General features: G+C 42.1%; 2 protein-coding genes and 1 long non-coding RNA gene across 3 annotated transcripts in view; 2 read left to right on the top strand and 1 right to left on the bottom strand.

Moving 5' to 3' along the window:
- The window catches only part of LOC124390066 (polyadenylate-binding protein 1-like 2), a gene marked incomplete at its 3' end in the record, with an annotated part of 369871 nt that overhangs the window by 181713 nt on the left and 165774 nt on the right, over positions 1-22384 (top strand). The window lies entirely within an intron of this gene.
- Positions 1-22384, top strand: part of LOC124389743 — a 379509-nt gene that overhangs the window by 338154 nt on the left and 18971 nt on the right. The gene's annotated exons all lie outside the window — the stretch shown is intronic.
- LOC124389755 lies at positions 15119-15662 on the bottom strand. The gene is made up of 3 exons (XR_006926637.1): positions 15519-15662; positions 15300-15392; positions 15119-15218 (listed from the first exon to the last, which is right to left on the bottom strand). It is a non-coding gene; the product is annotated as an uncharacterized LOC124389755 (long non-coding RNA).

Below are 22384 nucleotides of genomic sequence, written 5' to 3'. Positions count from 1 at the left end.
TTTCAGCATTTTTCACAAGTTCCTCATGCATGTCAGTGGTTACAGCTTAAGGCCGCTAACGGTCTTGACATTCCTTACATTGGGTATGTGGAGCTTGATGTTCAAGTACTGGATAGGGTTATTCCTAAGCGTGGCATCCTGGTGGTGCGAGGCCCTCAAACCTCTACATCCACAACTTGCGTGCCTGGTGTGTTGGGCATGAATATTATAAGGGAATGTTACACTGAGTTATTTGGACACTACGGTCCGGTTTATTTGCCCTCCCACAGGTCACGCAGGCTCCTGATGTTTTGCAACAAGCCCTTCAGTTATGCCATCAAGCTCAGCCTGAGCGTACTGGGTGTTTGGCTAGGCTTAGGGGTAGATATGCTATGTCTGTCCCTGCTGAGTCTGTGAGGTTTATTGCAGTTACATGCTCCCAGCAGGTGTTTTCATTAGCTAATACTGCACTTTTTGAGCCGTCTTCTGGATGTACTTCTCTTCCGTCAGGTCTAGTACTTTATCCAGCTGTAGTCAAGGTTTGTAGGGTACAGCCTATGTCCCGTAGTGAATGTTAATAGGACTGCTGTAAAGCTTCGTCCCCGATGTCCATTAGGGATGTTACATCAAGCTCAAATTGTCAGTTTACCGGCAGGGATTTCAGAAGTATACACTGAATCCAATGATCTAGAGGTAGCTATGGTAAATTCCCACGTAGGTCAGGTAGACCCCATACATGAGATTATAAAATCTGTAGATCTGCAGGCGTTGTCTGCGTTAGATCAGCTGAAGGTGAGAGACTTGTTGAATAAATATGCTTCTGTCTTTTCAGCACATGAGAGTGACTTGGGATGTACAAATCTTATAATGCATGAAATTGCCTTAGTCGATGATGTGCCTGTTCAGCAGAGGTACAGACGTATACCTCCATCTGATTATGATACTGTTAAGGCCCATATAAACCAGCTTTTAGAGGCCCAGGTGATTCGGGAGAGCTGCAGTCCTTATGCATCCCCTATAGTTCTTGTTAAAAAAGAAAGACGGCAGCCTGCGGATGTGTGTGGACTATAGACAGCTAAACAGTAAGACTCGTCGAGATGCCTTTCCATTGCCATGCATTGAAGAATCCCTGGATGCACTTTCTGGGGCTAAATGGTTCTCTACCTTAGATTTGGCCAGTGGATACAACCAGGTGCCCGTGGCTGAGAAGGATAAGGGGAAGACTGCATTCTGCATGCCATTTGGACTTTTTGAATTCAATCGTATGCCCTTTGGCCTCTGCAATGCACCTAGTACATTCCAGAGACTTATGGAACGGCTTTTCGGTGCACAACATTTTCAGTCTTTACTGTTGTACCTGGATGATGTTATTGTGTTTTCATCTACCGTAGATCAGCACCTTGTCCGGTTGGAGTCCGTGCTGTCTAGACTACAGAAGGAGGGACTAAAAGTTAAGCTGGAAAAATGCTGCTTCTTTCAAACAGAAGTGAAGTATCTTGGCCATGTGATCACTGAAGAGGGTGTTTCCACCGACCCTGAAAAGGTAGCGGCTGTGTCAACTTGGGGTCATCCCACCACAGTGTCCGAGCTGAGATCATTCCTTGGATTCGCCAGTTATTATAGACGTTTTGTGGAGGGTTTCTCCAAATTAGCAGCACCATTGCATCATCTGGTTGCTACGCTTACTGGCAAACACCATAGGACGGGTGCAAGGCACCCAATAGGAACTGCATGGACTAAGGAGTGTGAAGAGAGTTTTAATAACTTAAAAGTCTCCCTGACCACTGCCCCAGTGTTGGCTTATGCAGACTTTTCTCTGCCTTTTATTTTGGAGATTGATGCCAGTCATAGTGGCTTGGGAGCTGTGCTGTCTCAAGATCAGGATGGACGAGTAAGGCCAGTTGCCTATGCCAGCAGAGCTTTATCCCCCTCTGAAAGAAATATGTCCAATTACAGCTCTATGAAGCTTGAGTTTTTGGCCTTGAAGTGGGCAATGACAGAAAAGTTTCGTGAGTATCTTTTGGGGCATAAGTGTGTTGTGTGGACTGACAACAATCCACTCAGTTATTTGAATACATCAAAATTGGGAGCGACTGAACAGAGGTGGGCAGCCCAGTTATCTGACTTTGATTTTACAATTCGTTACCGCTCAGGAAGAACAAATGTTAATGCAGACTCTCTTTCAAGGCAACCCCATTCTGTTGACATCTCATCAGGGTTAGAACCTCTTCTTCCAGGGACTCCCCTTCCAGAAAGTTTGCAGTTACATCCTGACTTAATACCTACTTTGGTAACACAACTGGCAATTTCTGTGCTCCCAAGTCATGACATTAATCACTTGATCACTTTTCAGCAACAGGATCCAGTTATAGGCCCTTTTCTTAATTTTTGGCATCAGAAAAGAAGCCCTGATCGGTTGGAACGGAAAAGACTTTCTAGGTCTGTTCAAGAACTGGTACGGCAGTGGGATCGTTTGTTTGATCGAGAGGGGCTCCTGTATCGTAGATTCCACCGGCCCGATGGTGGTGAAGAACAATACCAGTTGATCCTACCTGAAGCCTTGAGGGAAGAAGTATTGCAGCAGTTGCATCAGGGTCACGGGCACCAGGGCATCGAGAGGACAACGCGTTGGTGTGGCAGAGGTGCTATTGGCCAGGGATGTATGAACACATAAAACAGTGGTGCCAGCGCTGTCAGCGATGTGCTATGGCAAAACCCCTTCCATCCATAACTCGTACTCCAATGGGGCATCTGTTGGCCTCTAGACCAAATCAGATCTTGGCCATAGATTTCACCCTTCTCGATCGCTCAAGGGATGGAAGAGAGCATGTCTTAATTATGACTGATGTCTTCTCTAAGTTTACCCAGGCAGTTTCTACTAGAGATCAACGGGCCCCTACAGTGGCAAGAGTACTTGTTCAAGAGTGGTTCTATAAGTTTGGGGTGCCTGCTCGTATCCACTCCGTCCAAGGTCGAAATTTTGAAAGTGCTCTAATTCAGCAGTTGTGTGAACTCTATGGAATCCAGAAGACCCGCACTTCTCCTTATCATCCTCAAGGAAATGGACAGTGCGAACGATTTAATAGGACGTTGCATGGCCTTCTGAGAACTCTTCAGCCAGATCAGAAGCATGATTGGCCCCTTTATCTCCCCCAGATGATTTTTTCATATAATACCACACTTCATCAATCTACAGGCGAGTCCCCTTATTTTTTAATGTTTGGTCAAGAACCTCATTTACCTGTTGACTTTCTTTTGGGTAGAGTTAAGGAGCCAGTAACAGGATCTGTGAGTAAGTGGGTGCAAGAGCATCTCCAACGTCTGCAAATAGCTTTTGATACAGCTAAGGAACGGCTGAAAGCTGCTGCAGTCCTTCGGAAGGAGCGTCACGACCAGCAGGTGACTTCTGTGGGTTTCAGGGAAGGTGAGCTGGTCTATCTTCGAGCTAATGATATTCGAGGAAGAGCAAAAATCCAAGATGTTTGGGGGCCTACAGTTTATAGAATAATTAAAGCCCCCAAGGACGGTGGGGCTGTCTATTCCATCTTGCCCCTTCATGGAAGTGGTAATGTCAAACATGTGCATTGTGTCCATCTTCGAGCTGCACCTGTCAACTTGCCACCTGCATCCCCGGGTCCATCAACAGATACTGGTTCATCAGTAGGTGATGAAGAGCTGGAGGGAGATTGGTGGATTGCTCCTCAGTCTGTAGAAGAGGCCCCAATTTTGGATCTTGTTGAACGTACCTTGAGTCAAGAAGTGGGTGTCCCAGTCGTTGATGAAGATGTAAATCACAGGGACGAAAGTTGGGATTCTGTTCCTAGTACTAGTGGATTTCAGCCCAGACAGAGTACCAGAGAGACTGCAGTGTCTGAGCAGCTGTGAGGAATGGTTGCTGCTTGATTGTCTGTTTGTTTCATCGTCAGATTTCTTCTCTAATAAGGCTGCGTTTATCCTTCATGTGCAAGTGTTGTGCAGTTAATAAGAGGAACTGCATTTGGTCACTGCTGTCCTTCTTTACCCTTTATTTTTGGGTTTTGTGATTTAATGTTTGTTTGGTTTTCTTTATTTAAGGCACCCATCACGTTGTATGGATGCTGTGTTTAGCTGATTGTTAAAAAGACTATAGGGGGATTGTTTGCAGATATTTTACTGTATGATAACCAACTGATTTTGTGTATCTGTTCCTTTCCAGTGGATCATCTGGGAGCACTGGTTGGATTGTGGGTGTTGGTCCTTTGATGGTGGAATCTGTGCTACGGCTTACACTGCATGCTGTGTGAATTTTATGAATTAACGGTGTGTGGCACTTTGCGTGTGTGTGTGTGTGGGTGTGCGCGTGCGTGTGTGTGTTGTGTTTTTCTTTACAGGCACCATTTTGGGTGAACCTTTTGGGGTTAAAGTGGGCCTGCACCCGTGGCCTGTCAGTCTTCCTTTGTATCCACTGGAATGTTTGGTGTTAATTGGTAATTGTAACAGTTGGTATCCTTTTAATATGATTCATGTTGCAGTTTTAAATAAAATAAGGTACCAATAATAAAGGTTTATATTTTAACTGATTCTGGATGTGTTGAGGAGGTTAATAAAATTCAACACTAAAATAAGCAATCTGTCTCTGTTCCTTTTTATTTGGTACACACTGAACCTGTTTAATTTAAATTAGTATTTCCCATGGGTAGATCCCAGGGTGGCGTAGTCGAGTAACAAGTACATATTGGGGTCTTTTGGGCCCCTCACGCTACAATCGCGCCATCTGCTCCAAAATTGTTCTGACAAATACTGTACTCTCCTCCATCTTTTCCTAGCATACAGATCTTCACAGGCAAATTTGCCAGGAGGAGGAAGAGGTACTGAGTTCTTCATTGTGAGCAGATGATTGGGCATCAAAGGCTCAACACTCTTTGGGTCATTTATTGTGTCGGTGGTTAGTAGTCGACTATTTACCACTGACATTGTCTCATAGAAAAATGTTCTTAATGAAGTGCCATCTAGTCTTCTTTTGGCTTGTGCCAGAACAGCATTCAGCACACTCCTAATTGTCCTTATTTGGAATTCCCACACACCTCCCCTGTGGCTTGCTTCAGGAACATTCATAAGGAAATCACTTTGATTACTTGCAAGATAGGTAGAGATCCTCGTTTGGTCCAGATCCTTCAAACCTTTCTCCAACTTATTCTTTGCCCCGACAAAATTTGTTCCCTAGTCCGATCTGATCTGTCGCACTGCTCCTCTTATTGCTATGAAACATCTTAAAGCATTCAGAAATGCATCGGTAGTGAGGTTTTTCAGCATTTCTATATGTACAGCTCAGAATCTTAAGCACGTAAACAACAACCCATACCTTTTGAATTACTTGCGACCTTGTTTCTTACAGATGGGACCGAAACAGTCTATTCCTGCGTATGAGAATGGGGTGAAGGTTCCACTCTGTCAGCTGGAAGATTAGCCATGCGTTGTTCTTCAGTTGGTCTGTGCAGCTTTCTGCAAGTAACGCAATTGTTGATGTACTTGGCCACTACCTTGCTTGCACCCAAAATCTAGTATCCACCGACTCTAAATTTATTCAGTGTTTGACCTCGACCTTGATGTTGAGTTTTCTTGTGACAATGGTCAAGTATTAGTTGTGTGACAACACATTCCTTAGGAAGAATTATTGGATGCTTAAACTCAAATGCTGCATTAGACTTTCTTAATCGTCCTCCAACCCTGAGCAATTCATCCTGGATGATATGATCAAGTTGGTATAACTTGTTATTCCTTGGTAGCTTAGCCGCTGTTTGACTGAGCCATTTGAATTCTTCTTCAAAGGCTTCTCTTTGGGCTGCCTTAATGATCACATTAGCTGCTGTCTCTCTCTCTCTTCTACACTAATAAACCTTGACCTATCTCTGCTCACCAATCTTTTGATTCTAGCGATGGTATTAAGTGCTGTATTCCAATCTGAGAATCTTGACAGTCTTTCAAGAAAACTGTTTTTTATGCAGGCATCCATTCTTAGGACCTTTACTTCAGGGTCACCTACAAGAAGTTTTGGAAATTTTTCATCAGTATTAATCACTCATTCCCATAAAAATTTAGGACCCATCACCCAACTTAAATCCATCAGATCTCCCACCTAGAGACCCCTAGATGCACAGTCTGCAGGATTCTGAGTTTCTTATCTTCTGGACCCTGGGCTACGAAGATAGGAAAGCGACGAGCCTCATTATTGATATACCCTAGCACTACCTGGGAATTCTGGATTTTGCCTATATTTTCAGGAATGAAGCATCTTGCTATTTGAATCCTTTGGAGATTCTTCAAGTCATGTAGTTATGTATCCCACTTTGGTTTCAAATAAAACGGAAGAGGATCATTCCATCCTACTCCTCGTTTGCACATCTCTTGGAGCACTCTTTTTCCAGTCAAGATATAAGGAGGGAGAAAACCTAATCGGTCATATACACTCGCGACCACAGACAGAATTCTTCGACGAGTGGCTGGTCTTTCATTAAGGTCAACTTTGAACAAAAATGCATCAGTTTCTACGTTTCACTTTTCTCCCAGAACACTCTGCATTGGAAGTTCATTGTAGTTGAGATCTACATCCTTCACTAGATGAGCACATTCACTCTCCGGAATTGCACTCAAGACTTCTCTGCTATTGGACACAAACTTGTGTAAAACCCAGTTTTCCTTTTGCTAAGACCTCTTGTGCTTCATTAACCATCTTCTTGGCCTTCTCAATAGAATCAATGCTGACAAGTCCGTCATCCACATAGAAATTTTTCAGAATGAAGTTTGCTGCTAATGAGTAGTCCTTTCCATATTTGTGGGCAAGATATTTCATGCCATAGTTGGTGCAACCTGGAGAGGATGCCGCTCCAAAAATATGCACTTGCATGCGATATTCCTTTGGTTGCCTTTCGGTGTTCCCATTTTCCCACTATAGAAATCTCGGGTGATCACGAAAACGGTGGAACATTTTCTCTACATCGCAAACAATTGCAATTTGATGCTCACAAAATCTACACAACACTCCAATCAGAGCATTCATCAAGTCTCGTCCAATGGTTATTTAGAGACATGCTTTCAAATTTGGTTGAGCAGTCAAATACCACTCTTATTTTTTCCGGCTTCCTGGGATGGTACACCCCATGGTGTGGAATGTACCATGTATTCCCTTCTTTTGATGTGATTTCTGCTACTTCGGGATCACCATCTCTAAAAACATAGTCCATAAACCTTATGTTGTCCTCTCTGTACTTGGAATTTTTCCTCAAACTTCTGTTTCAAGTACTTAAAACAAGCTATGGCTAGTTGCTTATTGTTCGGTAACTGAGGCCTTTCTCTAAAAGGTAGAGAAATTTCCACATGACCTTCTTTGTTGTGTTGTGTTTTTTCATTTAGTTGCTGAAGAAACTGAATGTCCTCTTGAGATATTGCCTTGTCCTTACAGTCTGTATCTCGAAAGTCTGCTTCCAATGTTCTGATTACTAATGCGGGTGTGAACTGGGACTTCCTTTAAAGAAATGCGATAACAGAATCCTGATACATTCCTAGAGCAAGTGTTGGGTGTTATGGATCCTACCACACTCCAGCCTAAGTCTGACTGCGTATGGTTCATGATTCTTTCCTGATTTTACTTGAATTGGCTTCAAAGCCCTTAGCCAATTAGAAGCCCTACAGGACAATCTAATAGATCTGGTATCTTAATCAGCAACACTGGATAAGTGGGACCAACTCTGAGCCTTCTTGCGAGTAGGAATGCTATCTTGATCCAACGGAATGTACTCTCGAGTATATGCAGATAGTAACTTAATGTAATCTTGCGAACTGTAACCCCTTATTCTTAGTCCGGTTGCTCTGTGACAATTCTCAATTGAAGCTCTGTTAGTCATTGTAGACAGCTTTAATTTCACAGGTTCACTGTTTGCTTCAATTTTGTCACAGGCGTCCTGGTCAATAAATGTATTACTGCTCTGTGTATCCAGTAATGCATAGACTAGAGTTTCTGGGCTATCCTTTGTCACGCAAGAGAGCCATACTGGCACAATCATTGAGGTGTGAGTACAGTTGTCCATTCCCACACTGCACAAACTAGTGAAAGCTCTTTCATCAGGTAAAGCTTCTGGCTTTCCTCCCCGAGATCGTTCTTCGTTAAGTGTAGAGGGGTGACTCTGTCTGCAGATGTTACAAGTAGCTCTCTTTCTACAGTTTTTAGAGATATGACTAACTCTTAGACAACCAAAACACATCTTGTTGTTGATGATGAACCTTTTTTTCTCTTCAAGAGGCATTGCTGCAAACTTTTCACATTTGTATATAAAGTGATTTTGCTGACAATAAACACATTCTATTTGTTTCTTATCCTTAGTGCCCGAAGGGCTGGGTTGAGAGCCATTCTCCTTTTCCCATGAACTCAGACTCTTTGCAATGGGTTTACCTTTTTTTATTTTGTGCCAAAGCGCAGGCTTTGAGACATTTCTGCTCTTTCCCAGATTTTTCCTCCGCATGTTTCAAAGCATGTAGAGAGGAAACAGGATTACATGCGATACGTGCCTCCTCTGCTACAAAGTCTGAAAACTCAGTGAAACTTGGATATGGCTTCCCTTTTTTTAATAATTTTGTAACATACCTATTCCAATGAATTGTTATCCAATCAGGAAGCTTCTGCAGCAATTTCTGATTTTCGTCACAATCATCTAAAACTCCTAGACCTTGTACATGAGGCATTGCATTTTTGCAGGAGATGAGAAAATCACCAAACTCTCATAACTTCAGTGACTCTCTAGGTCAAATTTTTTGCCAGTTACTCAGCTTTGCCCTACATGCTCTTTGGATTACAAAAGGGTGTCCATAGCGCTTGTACAGGGCATCCCAAGCTTGTGTGTATGCCTCCTCATCACTCCTATAAAAGGTTCCCTCTAGTACACTAAGTGCGGCTCCACTTATGTACCTTTTCAGATAGAACAATCTATGTGCTGGAGTTGTGCAATTGGTTTCAATCAAAGCTTTAAAGCACGTGCGCCATTTAGTAAACTTGAGTGGATCACCAGTAAATGTGAATGGTTCTGGAGCTGGAAGTTTAGTCATCACCTGGGATTCCTTAAGTGCCTTTACTAACAAGACCTCATCTACTTGCGTCCCTAGATTCTTTTCCGAGCTGAAGGTTGAGATAAATAATTTTCAGAAACCCTGCAGCATGAAGAGTTGTTGTGTTGCAGTGGATGCTGACGTGGAGGCAAACTGCTTCTCATTTTAGTATCTCCTATTTCAGCATTCAATTTTGATTCCTCTTCTGCATACACATTGTATTCAGCTTCTATAAATTCAAGATCCTTTTGATCCTCCAGCATCTTTAGCCTCTCTTGTTGGGCTAGCACCTCTTTTCTTTGAGCTAAAATGTCCCTTTCTCTCATTAGTTCAGCACGTTTGGCAGCTAGGCGTGCCGCTGCTTCTGCCCTTTTTCCGGACATACAGTATAACTACTCTGCTGACTATCTCTTTCAGCTCGTGACACAGTTGATCCATAAATTGACCTAGCATCATCTCCTTGCAATAATTGGCACAGTGATTCTTTTACGGCTTTCCCATCAAACTCCTTAATGCCATTTTCTGTGCAGCGTCCCTTCAGTAATGCAGTTATGTCACTTCTGAAGTGCAACTGTCCATTCTTCTTCTTACATCTTGAGATGGAACATTCAGTGAACGAATACTCTCATATATTTGTTTTAACTCTGCTTCCCGTTTTTCAGCAGACACGATCAAATCATCTAACTCAGTTTTAGAACACTCTTCCTTCAGTTTAGATTGGATAAACTGAGCTTCAGCTTTGAAGTTTGCGTAAGTGAACATGAACTTCCATTCTCTTTTTACAATCTCCTCACGTCTCAAACTCCAGCATTTTTTCTGTTGGACGTTTTTCTCTTTCTGATCGCCTAACTTCTTGCTCAACTTAAGATGATTTTTTGCCTTTCTGAGGCATCGATTTCAGCTTCTAATTTCCCCTCTAATTGTGCCTTTTCATCTTCAAGAGCTTGCATTACTTGGTCTAAGATAATGTCTAATCTATTTTGATCCATGTTGGTAACTTTAAATCACGCGATTATTCAACTTTAATCACTGGTAGCAAGCTGTGAGTACCACATGAAAATGGCAAGTTAAAAACTTATCAAGTCAAAACAAATTATCATATGCAAATATTTGTTTCAATCATTTGCATACACAGTAACATAAACCTAGAAATGAAATTTCAAGCTGAAAGATACGGTCTGACCTGTGAATCCAAGGGTAGCAACGGAATTGTCCAAGCTTTACAACTTTGCCCCCTTGTGACTATCCATCTTTACTGCAGCAATATCTTCTTACGTTGCTCTTATCATTGCTTCCACCCTAAACGAAATACAGTCTCACGAAATAAAGCCAATCCAAAAGTAACGAAGTCATGTTGCTCCCTTGAAAGGCGACGTCTTCTCTTCCACCACTGGCTGCAGTTTTCCACCGAGGTCAATTGGATGTTCTTTACATCGAGGGCTGACAACGATCTTTCCTTTTTTTCGATTAATTCTGGCCAGGAGTGCAAATACACATTTTCATTGTAACGGCTCCTGTAGGTTTTCTTCTGATTGAAATAATGACTCTTAAACTGATGTCGTAACGTTTAATCTCTTCACATAATGTCATAACACCGTGAAAAACTGAAACAAATAAAATAACATTCAGATACATACAGTGTTTCTGTTTTTACCACTGTTTAACCTGTTGTTTCCTATATCAATATCAAGACACAAGTATATTATTACAAATGAACAGATTAAATTTAACGATTAAACCACATACCGTGTGCACTTTCCAATTAAAAATACAGGAGACATCAAAAGATATTTATACAGGCATTCCTTTTAACACTTTAACATTTTTTACTATCGGATAGCTCTCAGCATGCGTGCATTTCTTTGTGGATCGGAAAACTAAAATGGCTGGCTAGACCATGTGACAAATTTAACCAATAATAAACATAATTCTCCTGAAGGTGTCACTATTACACAGTTTTATAACACAATTTCCAAATGAACATTTACACATTATACCTCATTTGTGAACTAAATACTTTTCCACAATTTAAATTATTGACATACTTAAACAATTACAACTCAAATTATTTCTCTCGAGCTCTGCCCTCTTTTTGAAAGAGATGAAAGAGATGCCATTGGGTAGAAAGCTGGAGTTTCACTAATTGTTCTGAAAATAGTAGTAAAAAGAACAGAAAATAACAGATGCAACCAGGTGGAATTAGAAAGAACACACACCAGCAACAGAATAATGAAAATAAAAGTAGTGGTCAGTGCTGGTGATGCCAAACAGAGAAGCAGTTACACTTTGACTGAAATCACAGCGCCACCAAGTCATGCAATATACAGAAACAGAAAAAGGAATATTGTTGCTCTATGTGTAAAAGCATAGCAGGCGTCATGACATAAACATAATTGTGCACAAGTGATACACTGTGTGCACAATTATTAGGCAAGTTGTATTTTTGAGGATTAATTTTGTTATTGTACAACTACAGTTCTCTTGGTCAATCCAAAATGTTAACAAACCCTCAAACCTGAACATTTAAGTAGTAAAAGTGTTGGCTTTCTTAGGAGAATATCAACATGTTAGACAACTATTAGTGTACAGAATTATTATGCAACTAAATGAAAAACAAAGATTTTCCCATCTCACTTGTTTATTTTCACCTGTTAAAGTAAGAATAATAAACAAACTCAAAATTTACAAATAAACATTTCTGAAATTTCAAAAAGAAAACCTCATTGACCAATATCTTTTCCATTACAGTCACAAGCCTTTCATTCACAGAGTCAGTCAGTTTCTTGATCTGGTCAGAATCAACTTTTTGTGCAGCCGCAGCCACGGCCTCCCAGACACTGTTTAGAAAGGTGTACTGTTTACCTTCACTGTACATTTCCTGCTTAAGAAGGGCCCAAAAGTTCTCAATAGGTTTTAAGTCAGGTGAAGAGGGGGGCCATGTCATTAGTTTTTCATCTTTAAGGCCTTTACTGGCCAGCCACGCAGTGGAGTACTTTGATGCATGTCATGAAGCGTTGTCTTGCATAAAAATCAAAGTCTTCTTGAAAGATGCAGACTTTTTCCTGTACCACTGCTTGAAGAAAGTGTCTTCTAAAAATTGGCAGTAGGTTCGAGAGTTGATTTTGAGTCCATTTTCAACCCGAAAAGGTCCAAGTAGCTCATTTTTAATAATACCTGCCCGTACCAGTACCCCACCTCCACCTTGCTGTCATCTGAGTCGAAGCTCACTAACTCGTTACTGATCCCACCACGGGCCCATCTATCCGGTCCGTCAAGAGTCACTCTCATCCCATCAGTCCACAAAACCTTTTAAAAAATCAAGACCCATTCTTGACGTTTCAACTTATGTGTCTTGTTCAGAGGTGGTTGGGTTTCATCCTTTCTTACCTTGGCCATGTGTCTGAGAACTGAACACCTCGTACTTCTTGACACTCCAGGTAGGTTGCAGTTGTAGACTATGGCAGCACTGGAGGATAATGGGTTCCTGGTAGCTTCATGTTTCATTCTTCTCAAATCTTTGGCGGTTAATTTGCGTCTTTTCTCCTCTACACGTTTCTTGCGACCCTGTTGACTATTTGCTACAAAACGTTTGATGGTTCTGTGATCACGCCCAATATCTAAGATATTTCAAGAGTGCTGCATCCCCGTGAAAGACTTTTTAAAATTTTTGACTTTTCAGAGTCAGTTAAATATCTTTTTTGGCCCATTTTTCCTGAGGAGAAGAATCTGCCTAATAATTATGCACACCTTGATATAGGGTGTTGATCTCCTTAGGCCACACCCTCCCTCATTACACAAATACACATCACCTGATATGCATTAAATCCAATAGGAATTATAGTTTATACAGCTTGGATTTGGAAATTATGGATAAAATGATGATATGGTCAAAATAATCACTTGCCTAATAATTGTGCACACAGTGTATGTATGGTGTGTGCTCACATGCTGAATCTAAACCTGCCCAGAGCGTTGCAGTTTCTCGCCAGTGCTGCCATTTCCTGTTTTTAAGTTCAGTATAAAGCGAGTAATGTTTCGTTTAGCGTTTAGATTTTTCTCCCATTTTTTCTCTTAGATTGCAAAGTTTCCTCCAGCTGAGCAACAAGTTTCTCCAGTCGTTCTTGTTCTCTCATCAAGTTATTTCTCTCGTGCTCTGCCCTCTTTTTCTCTTCCACACAGTGGTTGAGGGAATCCTGGAGCTTCCTGGTGGTTTGGATGTGTGAGGTGGTCATTTCCTCTATGTCTAGTTTGGTCTTCTTTTGTTCTTTCTCTATTTTCTTTCTCTCAAATTCCAACGCGACCTCAAACAAACCAAGACGTGTCTCCACTCGCTCTCGGTCTGTCATCAAATCATTTTTCTCTTCCTCGCAATAATCCAGAGAATCCTGAAGCTCCCTGAAGATCTGAATCTGTAACATGTTCATTTCCTTCATGTCTAGTTTGGCCTTTTTTTCTCTCTCTCTTTTCAAAGTGGCCTCAAGCTGACAACACGTCCCAGCAGTCGCTTTTGTTCTCTCACCCAGCTCTCTCTTTCTCATGTTCTACTGTTTTCTCCTGTTCCTTGTAGAGTTTCAGGGAAGACTGGAGCTCAGTGATGTTTTGGAGGTGTGTGGGGTTTCTCTCAGTTATGTCCTGTTCCCACTGCTTTCTCTCAGAAGCCAAAGTAGCCTCCAGCTTTTGCACCATCTGAAGCAGAATGGCTTTCTCTTTTTTCTCTTCTGTTATTTTCTCTATCATCAGATCAGAAAATGCATCCAAGTCTTTTACTACTTTCTCCATGTGTTCCAGCTTATTTCAGCAATCTGCTCAGATTTCTTCTCTCTTCTGGTTTAAAAAAACTCTCTTAACCTTCTAAAGAGCCCCATGTTTACATCTCTTTACTCGCACAAACCTCGGAAATGAGAGAAACAGAGACGCATTCCGACTAGTAATGTCCGGTTCGTGAACGAATCGTTCATTTGAACTGGTTCTTTTTAGTGAACCGGTCGAACCAGTTCACCAAATCGGACTGAATCGTTCAAAACAGTTCGCGTCTCAAATCAGCACTGATCAACAAAATTACTCAAGTTACTCACTTTTGAATGTGTATGACCGTCTATCCGACTCAAAATAAATCAATATCCCTGAGAATGGGGTTCTTCTCTAGTTTCTCCAACAGTACACACATTAAACTGAAACATGCTGCTGAACAAGTGATCACTAAACATGCGCATACCTGCCGATTCCGAGCAGCACACATACACTCAAAAAAATAGCACTTTGGTTGAACATGATTCAATCGTGGACAGTGGTTCCATGCGATTACACCACATTATCTTAACAAGACTGGATGATGTTAAACAAACTCAACACATTAACGTTCATTTAACATAAACAGATGACGTTGATTAAACATGATTTAAATATTTCGATTTAACTTGAATTAATGGTTTTGTTGAACATCAATTAATCATGATATCTTAAAATGTAATCCTTGATGTTAAGCCTATATGTAAACATCACTTTTGATGGATCCAATTTAGTCAAGTTACTACTACTAGATGTTATCAGCCCTGTTTTTCATTTCCTTGCTTCAATGACCTTTAAAATATGACTACAGAGGCAGCAAATATGTAATAAATCCTTTTTACCATACTAGGGAACAGTTTACAGCAGGTGCCATACTTTCACAATTTTTGTTTTTACAAAACACTTAAACTAATACATTTGTAAGCTCACAGTTTTCTGACCAAACTTACATAACACAAATGTGTACAGAAACATTTTACACAGCAAATAGTGAACTTGCTGCTTGCTATTTGCCCATGACCACATGCACATGACTGCATGTGCTTTTAAGGAAAACAATGTTTAAAATATTTTTTTTTAACTAAGAACAAAAACTCAATACATCCAAAGCAGTGTAGCATGAACATAACATGAAACAACTCCTAAATGAAACAAACAGGTTCACATTCCTGCATGTACAACAAATGCAGGGTAACCCATTGATAACTAGCATAGTGTTTGCTTTTAATATTTTTCTATGAGACTGCTACATGCATTTCACAATTAGTCCAACATCTGCAGGGTTATCATTAACTTCACATCCTTCACATCTGATGACAAAAACGCTAATCACCTTTTCTTTGAGTGCAGCTTGAGCATTGGAAAAAATCTGCATCCTATAAACAGAACAAAGTACATTATAACATAAATACATTGTTATACACAAAGTCTCTGTCACAATATTGAGGCAATTATACCATGTACTCCTTGATTAGATTGTCAGGATCCTCATTTAGGTAGACAAACAGGGCTTTGTGGACACACTCCCTCCTAACATTAATGCAGACACACTAGGAAAAAGAAAGAAAATTAGCAACACGTACCTATAAACTACTACATTATCAAGTTAACACAAGTCATAAGTGAAAAACAACTGAAAACAATTGTCTATTAAAAAATTTTCATGGCTATCATACCTGTGTAAGTGTCAGGAGAAGTTTCCTTATCTTTTGTCCCTGAGCTCCACCTCTCTTGGCAAAGATCCTCAAAAGATTTGGAGTGTGTTAATCCAGCTTTGAGTATAATTTTGAAATTAAGGCTACAGTTATTATGCGAGCGAATTCAGCACAAACCTAAAACAGAGAAAAACGTCACAACTTAAGTATCCAAAAAATTCCAGTTGCTGTTCCACTAAACTGCTGAGTAATACGTGTAAATCATATGGTTAAATAATGTATTATCATTAATACAACATACACTACTGCATTTTATTTACAAATGGATAGTGCATTGTCTAGTGTAAAGTAACTTGAGTGTATTGCCTGTCTATCCTTTCAACAATGTTGATGGACCACAGACAGACCTAAGACTTTTACTCTAGCTATCTTATATAGTGTAATGATTTTGAGTTATTGACATTTTAATATATTTAATTTTATTTAAAATCCCACTTAAAGACATTAAGCTGAATTACCTCATTTTCTTGGAACAAAGCTGGCCATCTGCTCTTAAAGTTAGCAATAACTGGAGATTCTTTGATAACCTCTTGTCTTTTCAATGCAAAAGAAATGTCCATTAATCTTCTTACAGTTTGCTCATTGTTCTTCTTCTTAACTTCAGAAAGACTCTGACTTGCTACTGTCAGGAGTTTCACCAGGGAAAAATGAGGGACAAAAGTTAACTTCAGTCTTGGCAGTTGGCTAATACTGTTTCTCATATCACTGATGCAAATGGATGGACAAGTTAACAGTATACTTAATGTTAACGTTACCTGTTAGTTTGCCATTTACTTCAGTTGATGAAGTAAATTGATGTTTAAGTTGATGTTAAGTTGATGTTGGTCATCTCTTTTAAGATTAAAATTGTGCATTCTGTCATAAACACATTAGTCTCAACCGACATAATAAAACAGTGGGTAAATAATGCTTCTAAGACTGATGAAAATGGATGGACACGTACCTGTTCGTTTGAGGTTTATTAGAGAATCTATCTGGCGCTCTAACGCATTTTGTGAATGTTGCCACCAGGATATTGCGTCACGCAAATTTCTGCTTCCTTTAAATCATCTGTGGTTGCCGCACCAAGTGTTTTTAAAGTATCTTCAACGGACTTAACAAGTTCATCAGGAAGGTCCGGAAGCACTCCTGCTATCGCATTCCCTATGTTCTTTAGCAGCTGTGATTCAGCCATATCTGTTAAGACACACAAACAAAGAGTTTGGTCTCTGGTCCAATGAAATTAAGGCATTCAGTCTGACAAGATGCTGTGCTTCAGTGGAAACCTGGTAACCATTTTTCACATAAGATGACAATGGCCACAAGTCAATCAGTTCACTGATGAGTCTGCACTCTGTCTTTTTTACTGAGTACATGTGGTAGGAAGAAATAAATTCAGCATCATAAACTCTCATGAACAAAAATCAGCAGAAGTTCACCAAACTCCACTGACTCATCATACTTCATGACAAAAAACTGGCCCTTCCTGTAAGCAAGGCCATTGTACTGAACATCAACTGGAATCTTTGTATTCCTTTCAGTAAAACCAAAATGTAGGACTGCGTCTTTAACTTGCTCACTGTAAAGCTCCAAGTAAAATGGTGAGCCATCTTTTATTTGCAATGCTGGAGGACTGACTGACCCAGCAGAAAGGAAGACCTGGAACATTTGATTTCTCTCTGAAAGAGTCAAGCACAGGTTTTTGAAATTTGAGCGCATCGTCCAAAGCCTGATGAGAGGGCCAAATTTTAGGATTAGCCCTGGATAATGTCGTAAGTAATGGTGTTTAGGTTTTAAGTTGGTATTAGGAAACAATGCCTTTCTGATTTCCAAATATTCTTGGATGAGAGCATCCAGATAAGTAACCTGGGGAAATTTGTTGAGCACAACTTAAGTCATGATGTCCTTGAGCTGCAATGTTAACTGCCAGACATCATCTTGAGGGTTCTGCACTTTGTCTCCAATTATGAGAGGTAAAAGTCTCAAGAAGTTCCAATTTTGAACAGCTTGTCCACTAAGTTTCAATGTTTTTGGACTGACCTCACAAGGCTTGGATAAAGTATTTGTTCCTTTGTATTTAAATTGCTTGATGCGCCTGTTCAGAACTGTGTAAGTGAACCATTTATTTGTGCAGATGAAATATTTGAGGTAAAGAGCAAGATCGTATGAGAGGACACCCTCAAAAATGTCATGACCAAGACAATGAGAGCCCAGGTTGTCTCCAGCAATGCAATAGAGAGCTCCCATCACAACAGTTTTGTCTGCCATCGTTATGCCATTCTCCTCTTGTACTTTCAAATCGTTCAGGAGTTCTGAAAAAACTTTGTCATGGCCAAATACCTTGAAATTTTAGTCAAGTGAAGTTTATTTCTATAGCGCTTTTCACAACAGACATTGTCTCAAAGCAGCTTTACAGAAATCAACAGTCAAGGTGAACGGTGTGTATTTATCCCTGATGAGCAGCCGTGGCAACTGTGGCAAGGAAAAACTCCCTTAGATGTTATGAGGAAGAAACCTTGAGAGGAACCAGACTCAAAAGGGGAACCCATCCTCATTTGGGTGACATCAAGAGTAATAATAATGATAATAATAAATCTTTCAACAATACAGAACAATGGAGAGTGAGAACTAACATGAGCACTGGAGTATAAGATTATAAGTAATGTTCTTTCTACAGTCTTATACAGTCTTTATGGTTATAAAACTAGGAGCTACTGAGCAATTTATAAAATAGCTCAACATTTGTGATCATCACAGATCCAGCACCAACTTCTCCATGCCAGAGCCTTTAAACACTCCAGGAGGTCCAATGTCAAAACTCCACACATGAGGTGGGATCCAATTGGCACTGGTACATCTCCAGATGGTACAGGATGTTTGCGAGTTCGGTGTCTACTTCTTCAAAGGTCCATAATCTTTATGAGGTGGACTGGTTAGATACATGGGAGCCAAACCATTCAGTGTGTTTTATAAGTCAGAAGCAGTAGTTTGTAGTCGATTCGAAACTTAACAGGTAGCCAGTGCAGGGATGATAAGATTGGGGTTATATGATCATATTTTCTTGACCTTGTGAGAACTCTTGCTGCCGCATTCTGAACTAACTGAAGCTTGTTTATTAATGATGCAGGACATCCACCTAGTAATGCATTACAGTAGTCTATTCTGGAGGTCTTGAACGCATGGACGAGCTTGTTTCTTAGCTTAGAAATATTTCTACAGTAAAAGAAGGCTGTTTTTGTAACTTGGTTGATATATTTTTGAAGGACAAGTTGCTGTCTAAAATAACTCCCAGGTCTTTTACCGTTGAACTAGTAGATACAGAACATCTGTCTAAATGCAGGTTGAGATGCTGGAGCTTCTGTATACTGGTTTTTGAGCCAATGAGCAAAATCTTTTCTAAAATCTTAGACATAAATGGGAGATTTGAAATAGGTCTGTAATTCGATAGCATGTTTGGATCAAAATTAGGTTTCTTAATGAGGAGCTTAATAACTGCTAACATGAGAGATTTAAGGACGTGACCTAAAGATAGTGAGGAGTTAATAATATTGAGAAGAGGCTCACCAGCTGTATGTAACACTTCCTTCAATAGATTAGTTGGATTGGGATCTAACTGACATGTTGATTTAGCTTTGGTAATAACATTATACAGCTCTTCCTGTGCTGTACATGTAAAACAGTGTAGTTGTGGAGTTGTAGGTGAGATTGTGTCAGGAGATGCTGTCAGAGGTTGACCGCCACAATTGTTTTTCTAATACTATCAATTTTTTCAGTGAAGAAATTCATAAAGTCCTCACTACTAAACTGTGATGGAACACATTTTTCAGATACCTGATTTGTAGTTAATTTAGCTACTGTACTGAAAAGGAACCTGGGATTGTTTTTGTTGTTTTCTATGTGTTTGATCAGGTGTTCAGCTCTAGCAGCTTTTAGCGCCTGTCTGTAGCTGAGCATACTGTCTTTATACGCAATTCGAAATACCTCCGATTTAGTTTTCCTCCATTTTCTCTCCAGATTACTGGCTGTTCTCTTGAGGACATGCGTATGACTATTATACCAAGATGCAGGTGTTTGTTCTCTAACCTTTTTTAACCGGATGGGGTCAACAGTGTCTAATGTGCTAGTGAGGATAAGGTTTATGTTGTAAGTCATTTTATCAAGATTATTAGCAGTTATGGGTTTAGTGAGAAATTAAGATAAATCAGGCAGGTTATTTATGAATCTGTCCTTAGTGGTCTGAACAATAGTCCTACCAAGTCGATAATGTGGTGAAACACGGCTAATCTGCTTTACCGGTAGTGTGTACAGTATGAGGTAATGGTCTGTGATGTCATCACTCTGAGGTAAAATATCTATATCAGTGACATCTGCTCCGTGGGATATTATTAAGTCTAGTGTGTGGTTAAAATGATGAGTTGGTCTGGTGATGTTTTGTTGAACCCCCCCAAAAAAGTTTAATAAGTCAACAAATGATAATCCTAGAGCATCGTTTACATCATCTACATGAATATTAAAATCTCGTACAAGCAGCACTTTATCAAAATTGATCATGAGGTTTGAAAGAAAACAAGCAAACTCTTGAAGAAAATCAGCGTAGGGCCCTGGGGGTCTGTACACGGTGACCAGAGCGAGTTTTCTATGCATTTCTATGAGGTGCTGGGAGCGTTAGGTTCAACCCGGGAATTTACCTGGGACGAGTGAGCGTCCGCCCGGGATGTTTCCAGCGCCGCTTTCCGCTCTCGACACTGGGCATGCTTTACTAAAGTGGATTTCAAGAAAAAAATACCATCATTGAGTGCTCTCTGTGATGAAGAGACATAAGACATGATTAAAATTCAAAATCTTTATTTATTTAATAGTGTTTATTGCGTCTCGCTGTAGTAAAAGATTAAAATCAGTATATTTGACAAGACAGAAATAAAAAATGATCAAAAGACGAGACGATCTACAAGATACAATAGCTTTACACTCAGCTTTATACTATTCACTATAAGTGTTAAACTATCATAAATAGCGATAAGAGAAACAGAAAGGAGCCCAGAGGCGAGACGTCTCCTGGAGAGGGACGCTGAGGCGTGTCTTCACTTTCAGACGGTCCAGGAGCTGTGGCTTTGCCTTTTGGGAGACTTAAGGCTGAGACGTCTTCGTCGGAGGAGCTTAGGAGCGGGATGTCACCTCCAGAGGAGTTCAGAGGCTAGACGCCGCCACAGGAGGAGACTTTAGATGAGACGTCGCCGACAGAGGAGCTCGGGAGCAAGACGTCGCCCTCAGGGGAGCACGGGAGCGAGACGTCGCCTTCAGGGGAGCTCGGGAGGGAGACGTCGCCTTCAGGGGAGCTCGGGAGTGAGACTTCGCCTTCAAAGGAGCACGGGAGCGAGACGTCGCCTTCAGGGAGCTCGGGAGGAGACGTCGCCTTCAGGGAGCTCGGGAGGAGACGTCGCCTTCAGGGAGCTCGGGAGTGAGACTTCGCCTTCAGGAGCTCGGGAGTGAGACCGCCGACGGAGAAGCTCGGGCGTGGCGTTGCCGTCGGGGAGCTCTGAGCTCTGGGCTCCCCGATGGCGGCGTCACGCCTCCGAGCTCCTCGATGGCGACGTCACGCCTCGAGCTCCTCGATGGCGGCGTCACGCCGCCATCGGAGGAGTCCAGAGGTGAGATGTCGCCATCGGAGGAGCCCGGAGGCGAGACGTCACTTACGTAAGCGGAGAGGAGCTCTTGGAAACTCTGTGGAGCGGAGAGGAGCTCTCGGAGACTCTGTGGGGCTGAGAGGAGCCCTGAGGCGAGACGTCGCCATCGGAAGAGCTTGGGGCTGTGGTGTCACCTCAGAAGAGTCTGGGACCGCGACTCCACTGCCGGATGGCTCTGGAAGCAACCTGGGGCTGTCCGAGGAACCGTGGGTTACCATGCCACCTTCATATGCGGTCGGAGGCGATATAACGACCTTCTTGCGACCAGGCGGCTGTTCGACGCCTTTGCGGCCAGGCGGTGGCACAACATTTCCTTCGTGGCCAGGCGGTGGCACGGCGTCCCTTTGCAGCCTTGGGGCTGAGCTGAGTGTTCTGTGGAGCAAACTGAGCTCGCCTGGAGTCCTTGGATTAGAACTGAGCTCGCCTGGAGACCTTGGAACTAAGAGGAGCTCTTGGAGACATGCTGGAGCCGAGAGGAGCTCTGGGAGACATGCTGGAGCCGAGAGGAGCTCTCGGAGACATGCTGGAGCGGAGAGGAGCTCTCGGGGACATGCTGGAGCAGAGAGGAGCTCTCGGAGGCATGCTGGAGCTGAGAGGAGCTCTGGGAGACATGCTGGAGCTGAGAGGAGCTCTCGGGGACATGCTGGAGCGGAGAGAAGCTCTCAGGGACATGCTGGAGCAGAGAGGAGCTCTCGGAGACTCTGTGGGGCTGAGAGGAGCCCTGAGGCGAGACGTCGCCATCAGAGGAGCCCGGAGGCGAGACGTCACTTACGTAGAAGCTCGGGCGTGAAGTCGCCACGGAGAAGCTCGAGGCGTGGCGTTGCCGTCGGGGAGCTCTGAGCTCTGGGCTCCCCGATGGCGGCGTCACGCCTCCGAGCTCCTCGATGGCGACGTCACGCCTCGAGCTCCTCGATGGCGGCGTCACGCCGCCATCGGAGGAGTCCAGAGGTGAGATGTCGCCATCGGAGGAGCCCGGAGGCGAGACGTCACTTACGTAGAAGCGGAGAGGAGCTCTTGGAAACTCTGTGGAGCGGAGAGGAGCTCTCGGAGACTCTGTGGGGCTGAGAGGAGCCCTGAGGCGAGGCGTCGCCATCGGAAGAGCTTGGGGCTGTGGTGTCACCTCAGAAGAGTCTGGGACCGCGACTCCACTGCCGGATGGCTCTG

This window comes from Silurus meridionalis, chromosome 8 (genome assembly GCF_014805685.1).
Source record: "Silurus meridionalis isolate SWU-2019-XX chromosome 8, ASM1480568v1, whole genome shotgun sequence".
Lineage (NCBI taxonomy): Eukaryota > Metazoa > Chordata > Actinopteri > Siluriformes > Siluridae > Silurus > Silurus meridionalis.
This window is presented reverse-complemented; position numbering and strand designations above follow the sequence as displayed.